The sequence below is a fragment of the Sinocyclocheilus anshuiensis genome, unplaced genomic scaffold (genome assembly GCF_001515605.1).
Source record: "Sinocyclocheilus anshuiensis isolate Anshui unplaced genomic scaffold, SAMN03320099.WGS_v1.1 scaffold135, whole genome shotgun sequence".
Lineage (NCBI taxonomy): Eukaryota > Metazoa > Chordata > Actinopteri > Cypriniformes > Cyprinidae > Sinocyclocheilus > Sinocyclocheilus anshuiensis.
In genome coordinates, this window is record NW_015552564.1 from 1,656,624 (window position 1) to 1,681,050 (window position 24,427).

Here is a 24,427-nt window from a genome sequence, read left to right on the forward strand (position 1 = left end):
GTTTGCAATGCAGTACAATACATTTTTAAAATTTAATTAAATTATAAATTTAATTAATTTTTGGTTTTAGAAAATCCTTTTCTAAAACCAAAAATATGATAAAACTTTATGTTCAGGAAAATGCTTGGAATTTAATAGTGTTCCTTTACCAGCACTACAAAGGTATGTAGGTCACAGCAGCATGGTGTGAAGTTCAAAATATATAAAAAATACTTCTGCTCATTATTTAGGCTTTCTCTGTGGTCTAAATGACATATTTAAGGGAATTCCAAGGATTCCAAGAATCCTGGAAGTGATCCACACTTCTTGAATTGTGAGTACTTAAAGGAGTTCACCCAAAAATGAGAATTCTGTCAGAAGAAAATCATGAACCCTCTCTTAACTCTCTCCTAAGGTAACACTTTATTTTGATAGCACACTTTAGATGTTATATTAACTATAAGTAGCTTTACAACTACATAAAATCATGTTACATAAAAAGTAGATGTATTGTCATAATGTTTTCTTATTTAGAAATGATGGGATAAAAAGTAAATCATGTACTTTTATTATCATTTCAGATTTTATCTCATAATTATCACTCAGTATGTCATCATTTTGAATGTTTGTGTCATACTTATGACGTTTTATATCATTATTATGATTTACCAAAGTATTTCCTTATATGGTGGAAATGGGCTTCCATAAACAGAGTGATAGATAAATATCCCAGTGTTGTTGGACTAAACATCAACACCCTCAGCCAATTCAAATTTGCAAAGCTACATGATATATTCTGATTAGCTGAAAAACTGTTTATTGCAATGATAATTAATAATAAATGCAACTCTTTACTGAACATTCATGTCTTTTATCAATAGTGCTATTGCATGTTTTAAAAGCCACTCGCGTCCAAAGTTAATGCTTTAATATGTGTTCTTTGGGCATTATGGGTAATGTAATTTGTGTCTGGCTCAGTTGTGACATCATCTTCACTGCGAGAGTACATGGTGGTGTCAGAAAATGGTGGATCTGAGACATTCTCCAACATGCTACACCAGAACGTGAGTTTCCGTAGCTGTGAGCACAGCCCATGGACCATACCAGACTTTCAGCAGGTGAATGTGGAGCATCTGATGGTCATGTTCACAGAAGGAACCACCCTTAGATATGCCATACCCAACAAAGTGGGACCTGTAGGCAGTAAGAACATACCGATAACCAAACAATTCTACAATGTGGGGTCATTATTAGTTCTGTTTCATAAAATTTTGGATCTTGTTGAGGAAATTCTTTATGTTATCAGGTGAGCTGCCTGGGCTTGTAGAGTTGAATCCCTGTTCAACTGGGAAGCACCATTGTGACCCCCATGGCTCTCTGCCTGCCAGGAGACGGCACTCATTACCATTGTCAGTGTGCCATGGGCTTCCATGTGGATGGACGCAACTGCTATGGTACAAGTATTTCAGTGTTCCTCTGTCATATTTTGACATCAAGCCATGCTATGCTATGACTGCGCCTTTGAGAGTTCCCTTAGAGACTGTGTGTCATCTTCTCATGCCTTTATTGAATTACTGCCTTAGTTAAAGCTCCGAATGGCTCTCTTGGGTTTTGAATCTGTGGTCCAGATGTAGACGAGTGCGCTGAGGGGCTCGGTTCCTGCGGTCCTCACTCGGCATGTGTGGCCATCACTGCAACTGTCAATCTGGCTATGAGTTTGATTTCGATTTGCATGTGTGTGTGCAAGTGTTCAGTATATTGTAATATTTGTATGAGAATTTGGGTGTTGTGAGTAGATATATAATTCAAATCAGTAAACCTTTTTTAGGCCTTGGAAGCCTTTTTTAGCAGTTAATCATAGTCGTAATAGTCAGACCACCAGTTCTTGTGAGGTCCTGATTATAATTCATCATATAATTCATCTAACCCTAACCTAACCTTAAATCAAAGAATAAACTGGCGTGACATCATTTCAAACAGAACCAGGCAAAAAAGAAATCTGTTTAGAGTTCGTTTTCAGGAGTTTGCCGGTATCATTCTTCGAGCTTTGGTTGCAACTACTTTCATTCTCAGAGACATTTTCAAAAACAGACAAAGTAACTAGCAAAATTCTGTCTAAAAGATATTTTTAATATTAACTTCCTTTTTATTAATCTGCTGCATAAAAGCAGTGGTAATGGAACACAGAAACTCTTATTGCTTCATTTAGATTTGAAACCTTTATGAATCTTTTGTTGCGAAACAGTGATTCTGGGTGTGTTTCAAACTGGCTAAGCCACATGATTTCCGAAACCAGGGATTTGTTACATTATATGTTTTCTAAAGGTTTATAAATTTCGATGGTTCGCCACTAGGTGGAGTTGAGTTCATGAACCCATGTGAAATATATGGTTTAAAAACATAGAATAAGCACTACAAATTATACAGCAACTTAAATAATTCTGTATTTATTGATTTGAAGATTACATTTCACAGCTTATACTTTCATGAAAACATTTGCAGTTTGTTTTGTAAAAGGTTTAATTATTTGTGCCGCCATTGTATTTACAACACAGTGCTTCGAAACAGTGAATCATTTCGCAAAGCAACCAGTTCAGTTGATTCAGAGTTTTGAAAAGCTGTCATCACTATTGCTTATACAGAACAGTTAAATAAACAAGACATAAATATTGAGCGACTGTTGGGCATCGCCAAGAAAAACAGCATTTCTGAATGAATCTGTGTTTTTGAACAAATCATTTGAGTAAATGATTCAATGACTCAATCATAGGAAGATCGCCAACCACTGGCGTAATGATGTTTTCTGCAGAAAGGGCCAATGAAATATCCTACTACTAACATACAGACTGGCAACCTCAAGTGCTGCTGGACTGTATATCAGCACTTTTGGAACTTTGCAACCTTACTGTTGCACAAAGTTACATTTTAACATATTTACATACTGTATGTTGTTGCTTGTTACTTACAAAGAAGTGCTGGATGGACAACTAAATATTTGGCTAACAATGTCTGTGTAGATCAGTTGTAACAAGACATACGTACATAAAATCAGTTCATTTGAACGATTTCTGTATGAACTATTATATGCACAATTTACGGTCATTCATGAATCATGATCATTCAACGCAGACATCTATTAAACACTTTCATGCACGAGGACCACTAACACTCTTCAATCACAAGTGTTATTTATGTAACCACACATGTGGTACAAATTCAAGAGTTGTATTTCACAGGAGGCCCATCATTCTCTTCTTTTACAGATATCGATGAGCGTTTTCTTCAGCTCTGTCATCCGTTTGCTTCCTGCTTCAACACCCAGGGCTCCTTCCACTGCCAGTGCTGGCCTGAATACAAGGGCGACGGCTTCCTTTGCCAACCACCACGTAAACCACATTTATCAAGCAACACATAACAGTTCTCCCTGTCAGCTCAGTAACAGACTGTTCTCTTTGCTTATAACACAGAAGAAGTCCAACAATCAAGTCAAATATTATGTTCAGCGGTGTATTATAAATCAATCAAACACAAATGAGTTGTTTAATCATTCATAACATACTTGAAACAAGTAGAACATGTTCCCGGAACAACATCTTTTGTTCCAGGACTTGGTTTAATCACACCATGCCATTTAGTGGATACTGAAAATGTAATGTATTTAAATGTTCACTGGTCCTCTGTTTTTTTTTAAACCCCCCTTAAGAGAGAGTGGGCACCAGGACAATGCCTGGCACAGTGCATGCCAACTGTGATCAACCAGGTATGAATTTATGCCCTCACATTCTGCAGCTATTGCTTACTAACTTTTGATTTGGTCAGATATACATTTCGTTTTTGAAAGGAGCCCTTTAATGCTTATTAAGGATGCATTTAATAAAATAACTTAAAAAAGAATAGTAAAATCCATTACTTGAAATAAATTGATATAAAATAAATAAATAAATCAGCTAATTTAGTCATTTTCATCAAACTTGATGTATAAAATAAACTAAAACTGAAATAAAAAAGAATAAAAATATATAGACACACAGTACAACAAAAACATAAAATGGTAAAAATAACAAAATGACTAAAACTTTAACTAAAATTAACACAAAAGAAGAAAATATCAAATGAAAATCTAATTCAAAATATGAACAAACACTATAATAGAATCTCAATGATACTAAAATAACACTGGTCTTCAGAGTCACATGATCCTTCATAAATCATTCTAATATGCTCATTGCATGCTCAAGAACATTTCTTATATAATAATAATAAACTCTTAATTTCTTTAAAAAAAGAAAGAAAACTTACCAACCTCAAACTTTTTAACAATATTATGTATTAATCTTGTGTTTTTACTCAGTAAAATTGACCCTCAAAAATGTCTGAACACTAACTTTTGATTTGATCAGATATATACATTTATATATATATATATATATATATATATATATATATAAGTTGTTTAATAATTACACACATACAATATATATATATATATATATGACTGATGCTAATACATTATTTTTATTTTATTATTATTATTATTATACATACATAACATAACTCTCAAGAGAACATGAGGGACATTTATCGATCTACAATTTTTTATTTCAGTTTTATTCTTTTAGTTTTTATAAGTTTTAATGTCCTGAAATATCTTGGTCCATTGTCATTTAAGTTGTAAAATACAAAAGGTCAGCAACAGCATGTTGCAAAATCCGAGACATTTAAAAGACAGGGACACACTTCCCGTTCCTACTGTTGCATTGTGTGTGTTGTGGGAGTGGTGATCAGTTCCAACTAAATATGACATAATTATCCCTCATGAGACGGCCTAACTGTCATTAACGCTAACACAGTCATTCATTGAGGCAAGATATATGGATGCGGTCGATGGTCAGAGAAAAATGGCAGTGTTTTCCAAAAGAAAGATTGTGACAGTGTGTGCTGTGTCTCTTACTCAGCGGTGCTGGCTGCAGCGAGGACCTCTTGTCCCTGTGTGGAGACTGTGTGTGAGCGCTGGAGGCTTTCACTCTTGACTCACTATAATGCTCAGCCGTCCTCTCAGGACTGCATGCCCCTGTGTGACGCTCACGGGAATTTCCTGCCTTTGCAATGTTACGGCAACAGCAGTTTCTGCTAGTGTGTGGACCATCGAGGCGTAGAAACTATTGGAACGCGGTCCTACAATGATGTAAAGCCCCCCTGTGAGTAATTAAGTTCTTTAGGATGCACTTTTTACGTTGTAAAGCCTGAAAAGAAATGATACATTCCGGTGGAAAATCTGCTGGAAATATACTGGACATTAAAACTAAGCTGTGTTACCAAAAGGTGCACAAAGCATTTATTTGTTTATGTTTCACAGTTTGATACAAAAATGCTCTTTGACTTCATACTGACACCTAGTTGTCAAGCTGTCAGCTAATGCAAAACTATCCTATTTGCAAAAATATTTGTAATCTATGTTTTTTTTTCAACAATAAAAACATCTGATAATAGACAGAATAGTGAGATAAACTGAACAGTATTCATGTCAAGTGATTTCAAAATGATCGACCCTGTGTAAGGACGACCTGCTTTATCTAAAATAAAACAGCTTTTTAAGTTTTAACTTACAAGTGTTTTTTAAATTACATTTTAAGGTTAAAACTATTTTTACAGTTTGTTACTTTTATATACCTTTTTTTACTGTGAAATATTAAAATATTACTATAGTAAAATAATTTTTTTGTTGTTTTAATAATAATAACAATAATATTTATTATTATTTTATTTATTTAGCTATTATTATTATTATTATTATATAGCTTTTTGATAATCAATATTAATTATTTTTTTGGTCAAATTGTGCAGCCTTACAAACAACCACAGCACACCTGTTTTTTTTTGTGCGTGCGTTTTGTTTTTTTAATTGTAATTCCAATATGATTTTTCTCCCCAAATCATGCAGTGCTCTATTTTCATGTCATAATTTCTGCTCTTTCCTCCTGTCAGGTATCTCAGGTGATGCTGCGCCACTGAACAATGCACTAATGTATCCTGTCATAAGCTCCTCCCCTTCAGGGCCTGCTATCCTTTACACACAAGCCTCACAGATCGGAGTCATTCCTCTTGATGAAACAGACCCAGTTCAAGAAAAGTCCACTGTTTTACTGGCCTTAAAGGTAGACCCTCATAAATACAATGCATGATCTAATCGAAATCCAAAACTCTTGTCTGATTAAGCAAAAATAATAATGCCAATAAGCTACCATTATCCAAACATGAATATCATATACACTGACGGCTTTATTATGTATTCCTGCAAATAAATACCAGTATATTCATTTATATGGTGCAATTGTTTTCTGTGAAAGTGCTCTGAAGTGTTTCTACTGCACATGCCCTTCAGAACCTTATATTGGACCGACTGGAACCGTGATGCTCCCAAAATAGAGAGCTCATCACTGGAGGGACATAAGAGGAAAGTACTGGTGCAAGTGGGTCTCTTGTTGCCCAATGCTTTGACGTTGGACTTTGACACAAATCGCCTGTGCTGGGCAGATGCAGGTAAGACTTTCCACAAAATGTCATCTCAGATATCTGTAGTACAATTTTAAGATACAAGTCTACTAAATCACCAGGTACAAAGACACTGGAGTGCATATCTCCTGATGGGACTGCGAGACATGTGTTCCAGGATGCTTTGAATTACCCGTTCAGTCTGGCCATCTATGACAGCCACTTTTACTACACCGACTGGGAGAGGTGAGTCTCTGATACACTGCATGGATTTGACTTAACATGATCTGGCTGGTCTCAGTGTTTCCATATTCACGATGGGAATGTCCTTACAGAGATGGGATAATGGTGATAGATCAAAGCACTGGGGAAAACACAGCTTATCTCCCTATTCAGCAGTCACACTTATATGGGATTATAGTTATTCCATCACAATGCCTATAGGTAAGCATAAGTTTTTCTGTCTATTCCTTTTGTATAATTTTGTGAAAGCAGTAAAGAATTCCTGATCGTTTCTTTTCCTGTCAGATTCTGTTCATTTATAGAGACCTGTGGACTCTGCACTTATGTAGACTATATGGATTTTTGGTTTTGTAACAGGAATGTCAGAAAGTAAATAAATAAATGAAAATAAACCAAACCAAACCTGAGAGAGATTACCAAATTATTTGCCATCTAATTAAATCCAACCCAGTGTTGTTTTTTTATTTTTATTTTTTGGCATTATTAACATACTTTTATAGTTTTAGTATTATTGTATGTATATTTTCATTTTAATAGTCTATTAATTAGTTTATTTTTTTAGTAATTTTGTCATCTGCTTTTTGCAGTTTTATTAGTTATTTCAAAAAAATTATTTTTTAAATTAATTATTTACATTTATTTTCAAGTATATCATTATTTTTATTTTAAGGTTTAGTTTTTATTTCTTTCCAGTAAGTCATTTTAGTGCTACAACTTCAAATTATTTCCATTTTCATCTATGTATATATATTATTTTAGATTGATTTAAATTGACAAAAACATTTTGAATAGTTATTAAATATGTAATAGTTTTAACAGTAATAACACTAACCCCAACCCAAACAGCTTAAAATATATTAAATTCAGTATATTTTTTGACCAATAGGTGGCGGCACTAACTAACTTTTGGAGTTTATAACAAAAGCGTGAATGGTTCGAAACAGTCCTGTGTGTAAATTAGAAACACTTTAGATGAAAATTTCAAACCAAATGAAGAGTTTAGCTTTTCTGTATAAGATATATTTTTCCATTTTAAAAATGTGTTTCCTACATACAATAAAGTTATATAACACAAAAAAATTAAGTCTTTGCATCTTCATAAATGTTTGTTTTATAACATTGTGCATTGCTTTCACGTTAAGCCTGTCAGGCTTAGTGCACAGCAGTTTGGCCCTCAACCACAATGGAAAATTCCCACTGTCTAAAATAATGTTGACACATAATGGTTAATTTAGTCTGACCCTCAGTAGGGCCAAAAATACAAGGGTTTAGGAGCAGAGAGAGTCCAAAGAATCTCTTCCGCAAGATCGCTCCCACAACTCCTCGGCCTTGTCTTCGCATGATTCCAACCCTATGTTGTTCTGCTCGGTTAGAGCTTCACTTGATTCTCTCGTCCATGGGAAGGTGTGGAATAATATTTGAGCATTGCCATGGGGTTTCTGTAAACCCACGGTTTGATATTGCTAAACAAACAGGATGAGTTGCCCACAAGGCACGAGAACCGCCAACAGATGGCAAGACTTCACAACTGCAGAGTCCAGACCTCCCAGCCTGTGGAGGGCAGCCAACACTGGCTTCTGTCCTTCAGCCTCAGACCCCACAGCAGGTCAGAGGGTTCAGAAAAGTTTACTCAACAGAGTAGCCATATACCCAGAGGTGGGGTGCGAACTTTGGCCTGGTCATAGAAGCCATTAGGTATCCTGGGGAGCTGTTTGAGCCCACTGGGTGCAGTTAGTGCATATTTCTCTGATCCGACACGGTATCCTCTTAACTCCTTCTGGATTAAATGTTTATTGTACATGGTCGTAGGAACTAGCTGGCTTTTTAGCAACATCCATTATGGGATTTCATTTGAAAGCATAACAACTTGAAGAGGTTCAAGAAACATCAGTCAAGAATTTGTTTAGAACTTTGAAACTTAAATGTTGTTGTAAAATTGTATGAATGAAAATGAAATTATAACATTAAAACTTCTTGTGGTGATTGCCTTATTGATCATTAAAGTGACAGTTGACACAAAATTGAAAATTCTGTCATCGTTTATGTCCTAACCCCACAAGACTTTCTTGTGAAACACAAATTCAGAATGAAAGCTGAGAGGTTTCTGTACCTCAATTGACCCTTCGCAAAGTGCTTGATTGACAGGCGAACTGACCAATCATAACGCCGAATCTGCCATTTTGTCCGACAAACAAATCAGACAGGAGAGTAGATTAAGGGTGTGTTCACGCCATATCGAAATTCCCGTAATTACGAGATTTCAACTTGTAAAAAGCATTCACGTCCTCGTAGAACTCGTAATTACAACTTGTGAACTGGGGGTTTTCTGAGAGCTACGACTTGTACCACGTGACCGCTGTACCACCTGACCCACCGCAGGCTCTGTTTAGGCGTTGATAGTGTTGCCATAGAAAAGCATAATTCCGAGTCCGAGGACGTGAACAGCTCCGAGTAGAACGTCACGTGTTGTCATCTCAAAATTACGGTAATTACGATATGGCGTGAACGCAGCATAACTTCGGTGGACTTAAACTTGAAAAATGGTGTGTATTGATGTCTTCCCATGGTTGAAATAAAATACGTTCTGATGCTCATTCATGTTTATTTCGTGCTTTAGTAAAGTAAATATGAAAAGACGATCGGTTCACGTGCCGCTTTAACTAAGGCGCTACAGTGATCTGTCACGACACATTAAAGAGCCACAAAGCGGTATTTATTGTTTGAATTAATTAAAAAAAGGCACAATTTGATATTTTGATTTTGTTTCATACCAGAAGTAAGCTGACCTGTCTTGACTGTTGGTGCGTTGTCAGGTTTCTCTTTGCTCTGCGATGTATTTTTCACAGCAGAGGAAACTGACAACATGCTAACAGACAAGAAGAGCAGATTACTTCTGATATGAAACAAGGTCTCAGCTTTCAAATTTGGTCATTTTTTTAAGAAATAAACATGAATGAACATCAGAAGGTATTTTATTTCAACCGCGGAAAGACATCAATACACACCATTTTTCGAGTTTAAGTCCACCTAAATTAATCTACTCTCCTGTCTGATTTGTTTGTCAGACAAAATTGTAAAACTTGTAAAAAAAAAAAAAAATGTACAAAATTGTAAAAAAAAAAAAAATGTGTAAAATGCAGTCACAGGTATTGTGAAGAGATATGATCGCTTTATATGACAACAGATTTAATTTAGGCTTTTAATTACATATTTTTATGGGTTTGGAATGACATGAGGGTGAGTACATTTAGACAGAATATTCATTTTTGGGTGAATTATCCCTTTAAGCATTTCTGTGAAAAAAGGAATCTAAATAAATATAACAAGTTCTGAGAATAAGAACACAATTTTTTTTTACATTAACTTACACTCAAAGATGACTTCTCTTGCTCACGTCAATATGAATATTACGTAATATTAAAAACAGTGTCTGCGTTTGTTCATTTGCTGAAAACCAAACATGGATGGTGAAAGGTAAACACTAGCCAATGGGATTAGCACTTGCGTAGCTACTTCTGTATTTTGAATGCTATCAGCTAACAATTTTTGGTTTGCAGAATGTTACCAAAACTTGATCATTCACTGTTGGTTACCCCAGAAAGTTTTCTTTATGTAAATAGATTGTTCCTTGTATGTCTGAAGAACGTTCCTCTAACGTTCCCAGAAAATGTATAGAATGTTCTGTATATATATATAAAAAAATCTTCATGCCCTTCCTATTTTTTGGTTATAAAAATAGAACCTAAAGAGAACATTATAAGTTCTCTTTACAGTTCTCTCTACATTACAAAATGTCAATTTTTTTCATTTCATGTTGACTTTAAAATCTTTTTTTTGCAGGATCGGCTGCAGTTTTCCTTGCATTTCTACGCATGAGCACAAAAACAAACTGAGGTGTAATTATTATTTCTTAAAAAGTGGAAAGCTTGAATGAAGTCATTGGAAATATCACCCAATAATGGCTGCTACCCGCCTGTTATTTTATGTTTGCCTAGGTTTGCAGAACAAATGAAACTAAAACTTGATTCAGAAATGGCAACTTTGGAGTTCCTAATAAAACCAAAAATTTACAGCTCAAAAAACCACATATGTAATGCAAGGCACGTTCCCATGGCATCAAAGCCAGGGGAAGCTTCCAGATGCTTGTTGGTTAAACATATAGTGAATTTGATACCGAGCAACACCAGTGTGGATGCTAAACAGTCCTCTTCACACGCAAAACCCCATAAGAAAATATTCAGATTCATGAAGTTTGCATGTTGTCTGAAGTAGACTATGCATAAAAATGCCAGCGTAGATTTAAGATTGGAAACTAGGCATAATTATAGACATCATTGTGGAGTCCAATTAGATTTGTGCAGGTAGTTAGCGTGCGAGGAACAGTTTGTGCTGTAGTCTTGTTTTTCTTTCATCCAATTATTTAGGCCTTGCCTTTTCAATTACAGTCCTCTATCATGTACTATTTTAAGTCCTAGGCTCATTATAAACATCCCAAAACATTTGTATAGGCCAAGCATTCAGTGACGCAAAACGGAGACAATATAATTCCTCAAGGTCTTTGAAAATCATGCCAACTTAGTCTTAACGGTACGCTTTATACCAAGTAATAAGCAATAACAACATACCTAGTCTTTTTCAGATCAAATTCATGTGCGAGAGAGAGAGAGAGAAGAATAGAGACAGGAAATTGAATGGCATCTTGATGTGTACCAGAGGCTCTGTGTGCAAAGCACTTCTGTGGAAGTTGTTATATAACAGCATGTATTGTTCTAGCCCCTATCTGAGGCCCATTTGAGACTAATGTATAACCTCTAGGAGTCTCCACACATCGACAATCACGTACACACACCTCTCACAGTTCATCTCCTCTATACAAACAAAAAGCCCTCCTCTTTTCTCATTACACACACACAAATAGGTGGGGTCACTTCTGTGGTTAAGGTTGTATGTTACATCAAAGAACAAACTTTTGATTATTAGTCAGCATGAGCATTCAAAAGATAAAGTCAGTTTAATTAAGACAGCATGACTAGGGTACAAACTGGTGTACTTTCTCAAAGTCACAGATCTCATTGTTTAACTTTTAAATATGTTATATAAACCACTATCAATAAAACATTAATCGAGCATGAAAAGTAGGTAGTTAAAAACACATCAAATGAATGGTGATTGATGATTTTACATTTATTTTAGTCATTTTGGCCTGTCCCTCTTCTTGAATGTGTACCCAACCATTAACAGCATCACAATTCTGAGAAATAATTATTAGTCGATATGCACTATTATATTCTCACTGGTATTATAAAATATTTGTAATATTAACTTTAATGACATACTATTTAGCTGTGCTAAATATCTCTATATTGTGTGCAACCCTGTTACCTCATTTTCTTTAAAAAACGTTTTATTTCTTACCATTTTGGCAACAAAGAGGTAACATCAGAGTCCTTTCTTAAGCAAGGCAAGTAAATATTTTTTTTTTCTCTAAATGTTACAGATATCCTAGTGTTGGGTTCATTCAACCCTGTTATTCACTGTTATATATATATATAACAGGGTTGAATGATTATATATAATTGAACCCTGTTATTCCCTGTTAGGAGCCAACAAATAAACACTGAATTAATTCATGTGGGCCGCACCCTCTACCAGGAAAATGTATTTGTTCATCCTTTGTCCTGCTGAACCCTGAGAATGAAATGAGTTACATAAACCCTCTCTGCTGTAAAACAGATTACAGTACAGTAGAGCACTGTGCTACACTCTTATCTAGGGAAGATCATATACAGTGTGTGAGAGAAAGATAGACAGTAAGAAAGTGCAATTAGTGGTCATTTCAATAAACAAAAACGGTTTAAAACAGATGACTCGCTTTAAGAATTTAGTTATAATGTGTGTATATGTGTGTGTGCGCACATGTTCAGTGATATTTAATAAGGTTGCAGATGACTGGACAGGGATCAAAGAGCATTGTGGGAATCTTCCTTAAGTTACTGAATTGAGGCCCAAAAAGAATTGTTTACAAGAGATAGATGACTTGAAGAATTTGTTGTTATAATTTGTGTGTGTGTGTAAAAGTACTAAGAAATGTTGAATGAGGTTGCAGACGCAACCCTGGCCAGGGTACAAAGAGCATTGTGGGATTTTTTCCATGTTATTGAAGGTTACTGAAACCAGGCTGTGCTTTAACTTCCTTTAAAAACTCCCTATTCTATTCACAGCAACATTGGCTCAACCAATGTTGTGCATTCGGGGCAGGAATAACTGTTCGCCTAAACACTGGCAGAGCCACAGCAAAATTCAGAAGCAAGAAGGTCTCCAGTTCAAGTCCCCAAGTTGGTTTGGATTTTTACTCAGGGCCGTGCATGGGGGTGGCCTGGTGACGAAATCACTGAACATGATTTCAGCTGAGCGATACCTGCCCCACGCCCAGTGAGGTTTTGCCACTGCCCCACAAAATGTCTGTGCACTGCCCTTCTTTCTCTGGGTGTTCTGGTTCCAAAGACATGCATCAAAGGTAAATTGGAGACTCACTGGAGATGTATGTGTATTAGACCTGCAATGGACAGGCCAGGGCTGCGTTTCCCAAAAGCATTGTAAACCTAAGTTGATCATAGCTCCATTGGTGACAATGTTTCTATGATCAATTTAGGCTTACGATGCTTTTGGTAAACACAGCCCTGGATGTTTCCCTGCCTATGGCCCGAGATGCTAGGACAGGCTCCAACATCCTTGTGACCCAACATAGTCCAAGCAGTTTGTAAAATGGATGTATGGACAATCCATACTTAATGAGAATCTTCGCAAATTTTCTTCCCTCGAATCTTAAACATGTGCACACTACAAGATTTGAAAATCGTGGCGCATCACACATTATAAGATACTATTAAGATTATCATGCCCGAGAGAGCACCTCATGTGATCTCACACAGCAGATTATCATTGGCGTTTCAGCAACTAATGTTTACATATGTTAGCTAGCACAGCTTTCTACACTCACCCGGTTACATTCAAATATGCAGTAATTTCACTCCAGTGCTTGTTTTTGTCCTTGTGGTTGTGCGTTTTCGGCACATTATACAGACAGTAGTGTTATTGCAAAACTTCCACAAGCAGTTTCCTCCATCTCCACTATCATACAGATCCATACAGCAGCTTGTTTTGCAGTCGCGCATTGTCAATTGTAATCATCCCAATTTAAAAGCCTAAATATCGAATATATTTGATATGATTGGGGAGGCCCCCGATTTGTGTGTGCGTAGATCGGGAGGTGCAAGATTCGATCTGTAAACGCCTCATATTACCAGATAATCCGCACCGAACATCGGAACCGACCAAGGTCATCTACAAGATTTTTTCTCCAATTCTCAAGAGGGGAAAATCGGGGATAAATCGGCCAAAAAAAACCCTGTGTGAGCCTGACTTAAAGGGGTCATATGATGACCATTTTCCACAAGTTGATATGAGTCTTTAGGGTCTTAATGAAAAGTCTGTAACATAGTTTGGCTAAAATTTCTCAATGGTAGTGTAAAAAACACCTTTTTTACCCTGTCAAAAACAGCTCTCTTCAGATCAAGCCATTTTGTAGCTATTTTCTTTAAATGTTAATGAGCTCTGCTGACCCCGCCCCTCTCTTCCCAGCTGCTCTAAGAGAGACTGTTTACTTTAGCCGCATTCATCGTGAAACTTGCTAATTAGCACATTATTAGGAAAGGTGATTTGCAAAGATTCATTACAAAACATTATACTCCCTTCTTCTGTAGGTGAAGCTGGATCATGAATGATTCGCGCGAACATAGACGCATTTAGGCAGATCGCCACACAGATAGGCATCTGAGATCGGCTCGATTTGAGAAAGGGGAAAACATTTAACGAGATTAAAAAAAAAACACCGGGTGGATTTTTATCATTATAGGGTGGTTGTGTACACACACTGCCAACACATTTCAGTTCAAACAACTTATAAAAGTGCATGTAGCATCCTATGACCCCTTTAAGGGTGTGTTTTACAACAATGAGGTTTGCGAGCCCTTGCACAAGTAACAAATCAGATAACCTTAGAGCAGGGGCAGCCAATCATGCTCCTGAAAAGCTACATTCTAGCAGGCTTCTGCTCCAACACATCTGCCTGTTATTTTCAAGTAATCCTGAACACCTTGATTAGCTGGTTCAGATGATTTTGATTAACGCTGGATCTAAACTCTGCAGGACGGTAGCCTTCCAGGAGCAGGTTTGGCAATCCTTGTTGTAGAGCAGTATAGGATACGACTGAACGGCCTGGCATGTTCCGACAGGAATTCTAGTGCTATTTGTACCAGTTGAAAACATGGATCCCAAATTTCTAAACATGTTTAAAATGACCAGGTTGTATGCTGACCAGCATCACTGATTTCCACATGATTCTCCCGACCAGAAAAAAAAAATTAAAGAACTCAGTTGAGAACTTGCATGGCAGGCTAAAATCATCCGCCCTAAGTTGTAATATGAGAAAAGAATGTTAGGGTTGCATGCAAGAACCCTAAGTCCATAGATCGTTTGTCGTCGACTTGAAACGTCTTGTCTTCAAGAGCTTATCGGTGAGGGGAAATGAGGTGGGAGAGAGAAAACTGTAGCTTGGTGTCTGGGAGAACAAAGATCAATTCCCACTTGTTAACCGTCACCCCTGGCACATAATATTCCTCTGTGATGAGTCCCTGGATGGAGGCGAATCACTCAGCCATGTCTCCTCTCGACATGTGGAAGCCATCGGAAAACACAACTCCCCTCTCCTATGTGGGGGTGGGAATAAAGCATCTGGAGTGAAGTAGGGTTGAGCCAGGGAGAACAGTTCAGAACAGTGTCTGCTAACCTTGGTTTTTGAGTGTTCTTAAGGTTACGGGAAACTTCCCCCTGTCAACGGTCGGTTGATTCATACTCAGACTTGATTATCGGAAATGACATCTGCTGATGAATGTTTGTAACTGTTAAATGACTACCTACTTACACGCTGGATCTCATTTCTCTCTAAATACTGTGTTTACCTGTGTTGATTGTTACAAGGTGGATGAAATGGCACAGAGTAAGCTGCGTTAAAATTTTCCAAGTAAAAAAAAGTCAACAACAAATTTCCAAAAGTTTGTTGGAGTGCTCGGACCATCTCTTCTCAACTACTGGTACTTGTCCAAAAGTCCTAAAGAAACATCCAAAGTCATGCTGTTTTTGTAATCCGTCACGGTGCTAATGTCTGTGATTTCATTATAATTTCTGGGGTGATTCTATGCGGTGGGTTCAACAACAATTTCAGAGAGAGCACTTGGCTATAAATCCTTATCCTGCGGTTTGCGGACAGGCAGAATGCTGTAACATGCTCAAAGCAATCATTTCTGCTCCACTAAGCTTGATTTTCGAAGACATTTCTCATTGCCACTGCCAAGAAGCCAATCCCATGTCTACATTAAAGTGGATGTTTGTGGCAGATGCTGTCTTATCAAACCTACAAGAGAGTACACGTTTTTGACAGTTCAGCAGGCAGCTAAAAACGCAAATCAATTACTAAGACAAACCCTCAAAATGACAATACTGCTGTGTTGAGGGTTATTGGACAAAAATGAAAGTTCAGTTCATATTTGACAGCTCCATTTTATGAATCTAGGCCCAGTTGAAGTCATTCCAGCATATTTTTCTCCTCCCATTAACCTGTTGACGTTAACATTTTGCTTAAGGCCTGCATGGTTGTTTAGGGCTCTAAACAAGCAACGGTAATCAAAAACATAAAACATGGGAATTTTAGGCCACTGTGACATTTACCATCATTGCCTGGTAAACATTTATATAAAGGAACTATTGTCTGATTTGACGTCAGCGTCAAGAAGCAGTACGGATGTAAACAACATGTAGCATATATAATGTTTTAATGTAAACATGCATTCTTCTGTCTGGTCTTTGGGTTAGCCTCCATAAAAGCTGTTTTTACCAGGTTAGCGGTGGCCACAAGATACAAATAAAGGGGATATTGTTCTTTGCATGTCTGTTCTGGGTCAAACTCTGATCCCATCCAATAGTGCATTGCAAAAACTCTGAAAACATTCATCCAAAAAGGCAAGTTGATACAGTATATTCCATTCAATACCACAAAACAATCATAGATTTCCTCAACATTAGCTTAGCAACATGCTAACCTTTAACTCCATCAAGTTTCCTATGAGGAGTGTTATCTGTGTGGTGCAAAGTTTCATTCCATAGTAGACAGCTACGTTTTATTAGGTTTTAAATTGCGTTAGCTAACAATAGGTTTTAAATTAGCTATTGGTAATGTGGCCATGATGCCTCAAGATACAAACAAAAGGGATCATGACTAATCTCTTTAATAAAGGGTGTGTGTTTGCACTATATAATTCTTTGCAGGTCTTTTCTAGGTCAAACTCTGAAGAGAGGTCAGTACATAGGTCAGGGCAGAAGGTTTACTGATTAACACTGGCTAGCATTCACAGACGGCAAGCTACTGAAGGCCAGAAACATCCTGCGCACGTACGCAAACTCAGACCTAACTGTCTGGCCAGTGCATTGCAAGTGCACACTTAGATTGTACATATGCGTACTATATACTATATGTTTTTGTGTTGAGGTAGCAAACTCAAGGGTGGCGATAGAGTTACCTTTAACCATTGAAACAGATGTGTTAATTCTCAGTTACCTTGCTGTGAACGTGCTAACATATTAACAAACTTCTACTAACTTACTCAAAGATTCTAAATGTTGCTCTGCCATACCAGTGGTTGACCCGAAATAGAAAACTTACCACAGAACACAGTTCACGCTAATGACTGTGATAGTGCCTCGTGTGGCAATGATGAAAAACAATACACACTGGTGTCAGGAAGCAATTCATACTTCATCACATTTCAAAATTCAGCAATTCATAACAATGAGATGGTTTGCAGTTACATACTTGTGTAGAGTATGTTTTGGGCCAAAAGCTAGTGCCCCACTAACTGATTTTTTCCCACTGCACCTAACCCTGGGTTATCGTCATTCTAAACCTCACGTTTAACCCTGGGTAAAGGTACGTATCACACCTGCAATTTAGAAGCGGGGTTAGCATTTTATTGTAAAGTATGAGCAATGTGAAATATGAAAACAGAAAACCCAGGAGTTTAGAATGACCCAGAGTTAAAGGGCTAGTTCACCCAAAAATGAAAATTCTGTAATTAATTACTCACCCTCATGACGTTCCAAATCCGTAAGACCTTCGTTCATCTTTGAAACACAAATTAATATATTTTTGATGAAATCCGAGAGCTTTTTGACCCTCCATAGACAGCAACGCAACTAACATGTTCAAGGCCCAGAAAGGTAGTAAGGACATCGCACATCGAAGACCGACACGGAAGACAAGAATTGTTGAATAAAGTCATACTTTTTGTTTTCTTTGCACACAAAAACTATTCTCATAGCTTCATAAAATTACGGTTGAACCACTAATGTCACATGACTATTTTAACAATGTCCTTACATTGTTTCTGGGCCTTGAACGTGTCAGTTTCTTTGCTGTCTATGAAGGGTCAGAAAGCTCTAAGATTTCATCAAAAATATCTTAATTTCTGTTCTGAAGATGAACGAAGGACTTATGGGTTTGGAACAACATGAGGGTGAGTAATTAATGACAGTTTTCATTTTTGGGTGAACTATCCCTTTAACTATTTAAAGTGTGAAATTACTTATTTTCAGTTAAATCAGTTAAATATTCGAAAACTGTATGTAGTTGATTTGCTCCAAACATTTTTTTCCTTAGCAAGCACAAAGGCTAGAGTATATAATTTGTTGTTTTTCTTCCCCTTTGCCACATGTCAATAATATATATATACAGGTGCATCTCAATAAATTAGAATGTCGTGGACATTCACTATGGTTGTATGAATTTGTGTTTCTGAGTACTACTGATAAAAGTAAAAGAAAAAAAAAGGTTGGCAAATGGCATGGCAGACATTGCTGTTTGTCCTGCTTTTCTCCTTCCCTTGTGAACCCTGGTCCACTTAACATGTGTTTGCTCTGTGGACTCTCTGGGCAGTGACTGTCTTTGCCCTCACCCGTGGCTCGCATTGGCCAGCGCTTCCCCTCCTCTATTTGGATAGATCGATTAGTTCGTTCTTATCTCAAACATGACAGAACCGAATCACAAAATACCCCGAGATACAGAGAATTCTGTTATCCAATTTCAACTACGCACAGTGGTGGGAAATAAGATGTACTGGAGTACAGAAGACACACGCCTTGTGTGTAAATAGAGTGTGTACGTGCTCACAGTTTCCTCCAGTTCTGAGAAATTCAGGCGGGAAACCAAGTGAATCTGACTCTGCCACTAGCTAGGCAGGTAAGACAGGTGCTCTGTGTATCGGAGAAACAACAAAGTCCCAGATATATTCTGACCCAGTTCTCCCGCGACTGTCCCACACCCTCCGGCTTCACATAGCAACCACGTGCAGCTTTGTTTGTTTTATCTTGAATAGTTCTTCATAACTGACATACAGTAGTAAACAAATAACTTTAGGCGTAAATGTAGATGTAAAGTGAAGTGTAGTTTATCAGAGGCGTTGCAAAACTACACGCTGTTGAATTTGGCAGCCGTTCAACGGTGCAAGGTTCACCGTCTCACTCTGTGTTGTAGTAATACAGAGCATGCTGGGAAATTCCCTCATGATCCCCTGGGGAATAAGGTTTCTTTGTCAAAACAATCAGTGATAATTCATTCGTTTCACACATTAGCGCCGTCCAAAATAGAGTGCTGCCTACCTAGAAATAATTTAAAGGAATGTTCCAGGCTCAGTACAATTTAAAGAAATAGTTCACCCAAAAATGAAAATTCTGTCATCATAATATACTCACCTTCAGATTGATGGTAGCCATTGACTTCCATAGTATGGAGAAAAAAATATATATGAAAGTTTTTTTTTTTTCTTTGGGTTACCAACATTTTTCAAAATATATTATTTTCTATTCAACAGAAGATGCTAAAAAATGCAAAATGTATAGGTATTACAGAAAGGCACTTACAATAGAAGTGAATGGATCCAATTCATAATCACTAACATACAAATGTAAGGGTACAGACAACAAGAGAGCTCAATAAACAGTATGTTAAAAAAAAAGGGTGTATATTGCATACAGGTGTACAATGCAATACTATAATTCTTTGTGGTAATCAACATTTTGCCACAAACACTGTTGATTGAGCTTAACTGAACCCAGACTATTTCTTTAAAGACACCATAGGTTCATTCTTTGGAGCCAGACTAGGCAAATGCCTTGATGCATTGCTGGGAGCCTCTCATAGGCATCCAGATTATTGCTTTTTGACCATGGTAGGATGCATTAATAATGAATGAATGGCTGCCCATATACAGCAGGACACATGACCATGCCATTACTTTTGGAGCAAACATAACTAATATTATGGACTGGCCAAGGCTACAGTGGTAAATTATGTAAATATTATTGAGTTTTCACTGAACAAAAACATGCTTTCAGGGTTGTTAAACATAGTACATTATTTGAGTTTCCAAGGCAGAATTAAGTTTTTGTTGAGCAGTAAATGTACCCTTTAATAAACAAACAAATGATTCTGAATAACTAAATTGTAGCAGTTATAGCATGTTTGTTCTTATATCTAATGTACATAAAAAACAAAATTCTAGTGTAAATTAAAATATTCCCAATAGTCAAGTGTTCCAAAAGCATTGTTCTATTGTTGTCAACAGAAATGATTAAAATTCAAACTAATTAAAAGGAAATGGTTTTAATTGTATTTAGGGCATCTCACCATTAGCTTAGCAAAACGCTAACACAAACCCTATAGTCTGTAGTCATGGTAGACACCATATTGAATTTTACATGGATGAAACAAGACTGTGAGGAAGACAAGTCTTTACAATGGCATGCACTGTATAAAGCTCATAGATCACATGTGCACACTGCGCACAGTTGTTGTCTATGTAGTTCGTTCAAGTTCAATCACTTCTAAGAATCCAACCTAGACAGCTAGAATTGACTAGGTTTTAAGTTAGCTAATGCTTACACATTACTAAGTTATAGAAGTTAGCTCTTAAGTCACTGTAAAACAACAGATCAATTCTACTAATTTAAACATTCTAAAAAGAATCAAATGGGGGCAGATCAAGACAAATCTGCGTCATTCATTGTCTAGCTTTATCTCGCTGCTCTTGTCCTGTAAGAATTGGATTGCAGGAATGGGAATAAATAGGGATAATATCGCAGCCACAAAGAGAGGCTTCTCTTTCATGTGAGGTGAAATACTAGATCTCGTGGAGTCCGGCTGCAGCCCGAGACACAGCGAATCCCCACCTTTTCCTACTACAGAAGAGTATCATAGACGATCCGCCACCTCACGTGTTGATTTCACCTCTCGTTTCACCCTCTGGACAGTGACGGGAGCTGCAGCTGAACAATGGTGATTGTTATATCACAAATGCAAAGACCACAAAACCATTCCCTGGAAAGAGCCAGTGACCTAAATGCATAGGTACTGTCAGCTGATACTGCAGTGGGAAAGGCCCTGAGGATATGACAAAATATAACTTTGCAAATCAGGATGACAGAGCGCTAGATACATTTAACCTGTATTGATCAGTCACTTGCTTATTTAAGAAACAAATGATGATTTAAAAGTATGTTCTAAACTACAGGTCTAAACTATATGTTGCTAGGGGCTCTGGGTGACTTGAGCTGGTTGTTTACTGGTTAACATCAAAAGAGTACAAGTCTTAAAGGAAGTAAAGAAAATGGTTAGAAGACATTCAGAGCTTCTGTAAGTATAGTAATATCAAGCTATGTCATTTTTATGTATACTCATAAACAAGTTAACAAGCACAACATCTGGGGTATTTAATTAATTCATATCTGTTTCATTTATTTATTCAGTTAAAGGTTTAGTTCACCATGAAAATTCTGTCATGTTGTTGTAAAGCAATCCATACAAATCAAGCTCATACGTGTTTGCTTGACGTGCAAGAAACAATGAGGTCAAGTGGCGTCTGTTTACCATATTTGACGTTCAATGTGTGTCTTGATCAATGTTTATATGTGAATAAAGGCCAAAATGAATTCTGTTTATCATATAAAGCAATCTTGTCTCTTCAGAAGACTTGGATTCAATCTCTCAGTTCATATGGATTACTTTTAAAAAGACAATATGACATTTATGAAGCATCAAAGTTTTAGAATGGACTTTCAATTGAGGGACAGAAATATCTTTAATTGAAGATATCTTCAGTTTTATGGGTTTGGAACCAAACGAGAATGAATAATTGATGACCATTTTCAGTTTTGGGTGAACCAACCCTTTAACTTTTATGTTATTATGGGAAATAACCCAGAATGCTCAATTTTACCACAAAGTCTTCAAATGGAGCCACAAAATACAGTTAGCTGTGTATAAAAATGCAGTGGACATTTTGTGGTCAATGATTTTGTTTGTTTGACCTTTACTGTGCATAATTCTTCCCTTAAATTTGTAGCATTCAGAGTATGAAAGTATGTTTTCAGCTCACTGTATTCTGATCACTTCATGATCCAAAGGTAACAAATTGTACTGCTTTCTTACTGCTATGTGTCATTGTTTATCAACCAGAACATAGTGTTCAGACACAAGACGTGGCATTAGCATTACACATAGTCAGAGAATGTCCTAACTGATTATTGCATTTGCATATGTTCACCTGTCAGATATTTTCTCACTAAAACACTTAATAGCTAAATGCAAAACAGGTCAGATCTTAAATGCAATACATTTCGTGATTCTGTAATCTTGTGGTTTTGCCTGGATGTCTGCGGTTTTTGTGATTCTGTTCACATAATGCTTTAGACACACCACGGCCCCTTTTAGCTGAGTTAGAGGGCTTTCATTTGCACATGACTATCCTTCATTACATAGAACAACATTTTATGTTACATTAGATTCTGGATCAGTCTTCCAGTAAGAGTACAGTAATGGTGTTAGTTCATCCTTATGAATGGAACTAACCGAACTATTGGGTTAAATTTTTACATTCAATTTTTAACCCAAAAGTTGGGTTAGTCCATATTTGACCCAAAGTTGGGTTGAAACAACCCAGCATTTTTTTGAGTGTACAGGTAACCTTGTGTGTACAGTGCCTTTTTTTGTTTATCACACATGCCTGATTTCTTCTAGCTTTAACAAACATTTCTGGCCTACGCAAATCACACCAGATGTGTCTGTGTATCTGTTCCAGTTCCTTAAACCTCCCAGATGTTGTGGGGTCTCTTGCGAAATAACATACCGCAGTGTGTGAACCAAAATAAATCACAGCACTCCCTTTTCCCCTTGATTTTTTCTCTTTTGCTGTCTCTCTCGTTCCCCCTTTATCATACATGGGAATGTCTACAATAACATAACAGCAATGAGAGGCAACATGTTGCAACATTCTGGCATAAAAAAAAACTGCTGAGAATTAAACCAACTCACTTTCAAGAACAAAACACATCATCAGTCTGGGGCAAACTACAGTTCCTGCCAAGGTCTCTGGACTCTCATGCAGGGTACAACAGGGCAAAAAGTCCCCCTTAAATTAGAGTTTTTTTAGTTATATAACTAAATATTGACAAAGAAACAAATGTGTGCAAAACAAAAGGGTAAAATACGTTTTATTAATATAAAAACAGTCAAATAAATGTGATGTTAATGTAAAAATCATGGTAATATAAAAGCAATAGTCATATGGTAAAACATGTAAATACTATTACCAAGCAAGATTTTTGAATAACATCCAAGTATATTTTAGAATAACTACTTTAGCAAATAGTGTAACAGTTTTTTTTTTTAATTTAACTTTTTTTCAACAGTGTTTCTGATGCTTTTTTTTCCTCCATAGTGTGTTTAATTCCACTAGGGGGATTCCTATTCCAAATACTATGACTATGAATTTATTGGCAATAACAAACATTAGATAATGGCGCAAACAACCCCATGGGTTTGACTCCCAGGATTGATTCCAAATTAGGGCTGTGCGATATGGACAAAAAAAACTATCGCGATTTCTTTGATCAATTTTGCGATTTCGATTTTAATCACGATTTTGCCACACACAGACATGCTTTACAGTCATAAATGCATTCAGTGTGAATTTGAAACATATTTCCAAAAGAAAACCAATTAGAACGTTATCAAAGAGCTGTAACATGTCTCTAGAACAGACATAAGGCAAAATAATCACTAAGTAAAGGTGTAACAAAATGTCTCTAGAACATATGGCAGGAAAAAAAAAATCCCGTGTCCAGGGATTTTTTTTGCCATGCATTGGTCATAGAGCTCTTTGTGGCACTGCCTCAGATGTTGAACTAGATTTGTTGTGCCAAGTTCACACGTACTCCGTCTGCAGTGCGTGTACAGTATGTGTATGCGGTGCAGAAGCAGCACGGACTCATTTTGCTTTCGCACAGGACGCGTTTGCAATCCGCTCCTGATCCGCGGCTGTTTACCACAAACACAACATTTATCCATTATTTTGATTTCAAATCCAAACGTTGTTTCTGAAAATGCTTTTTCAGCATTGTGATTCTCTTTTATCACAGTACAGTAATACAATCTTTCATAGACATATTCACGTTTAAACTCAAATATAAATTTGTTTAACTACCACCACGAGTGCCATCTATTATTGCCTTGTTTATCTAAAAGTGCACTTTTCCTTGTTTTAAATCT

General features: G+C 36.8%; 1 pseudogene; it reads left to right on the forward strand.

Moving 5' to 3' along the window:
* Window positions 1–664: 664 nt before the first annotated feature.
* On the forward strand, window positions 665–6,915 carry LOC107664799 (nidogen-2-like; annotated as a pseudogene).
* The last annotated feature ends 17,512 nt before the right edge of the window (window positions 6,916–24,427 follow it).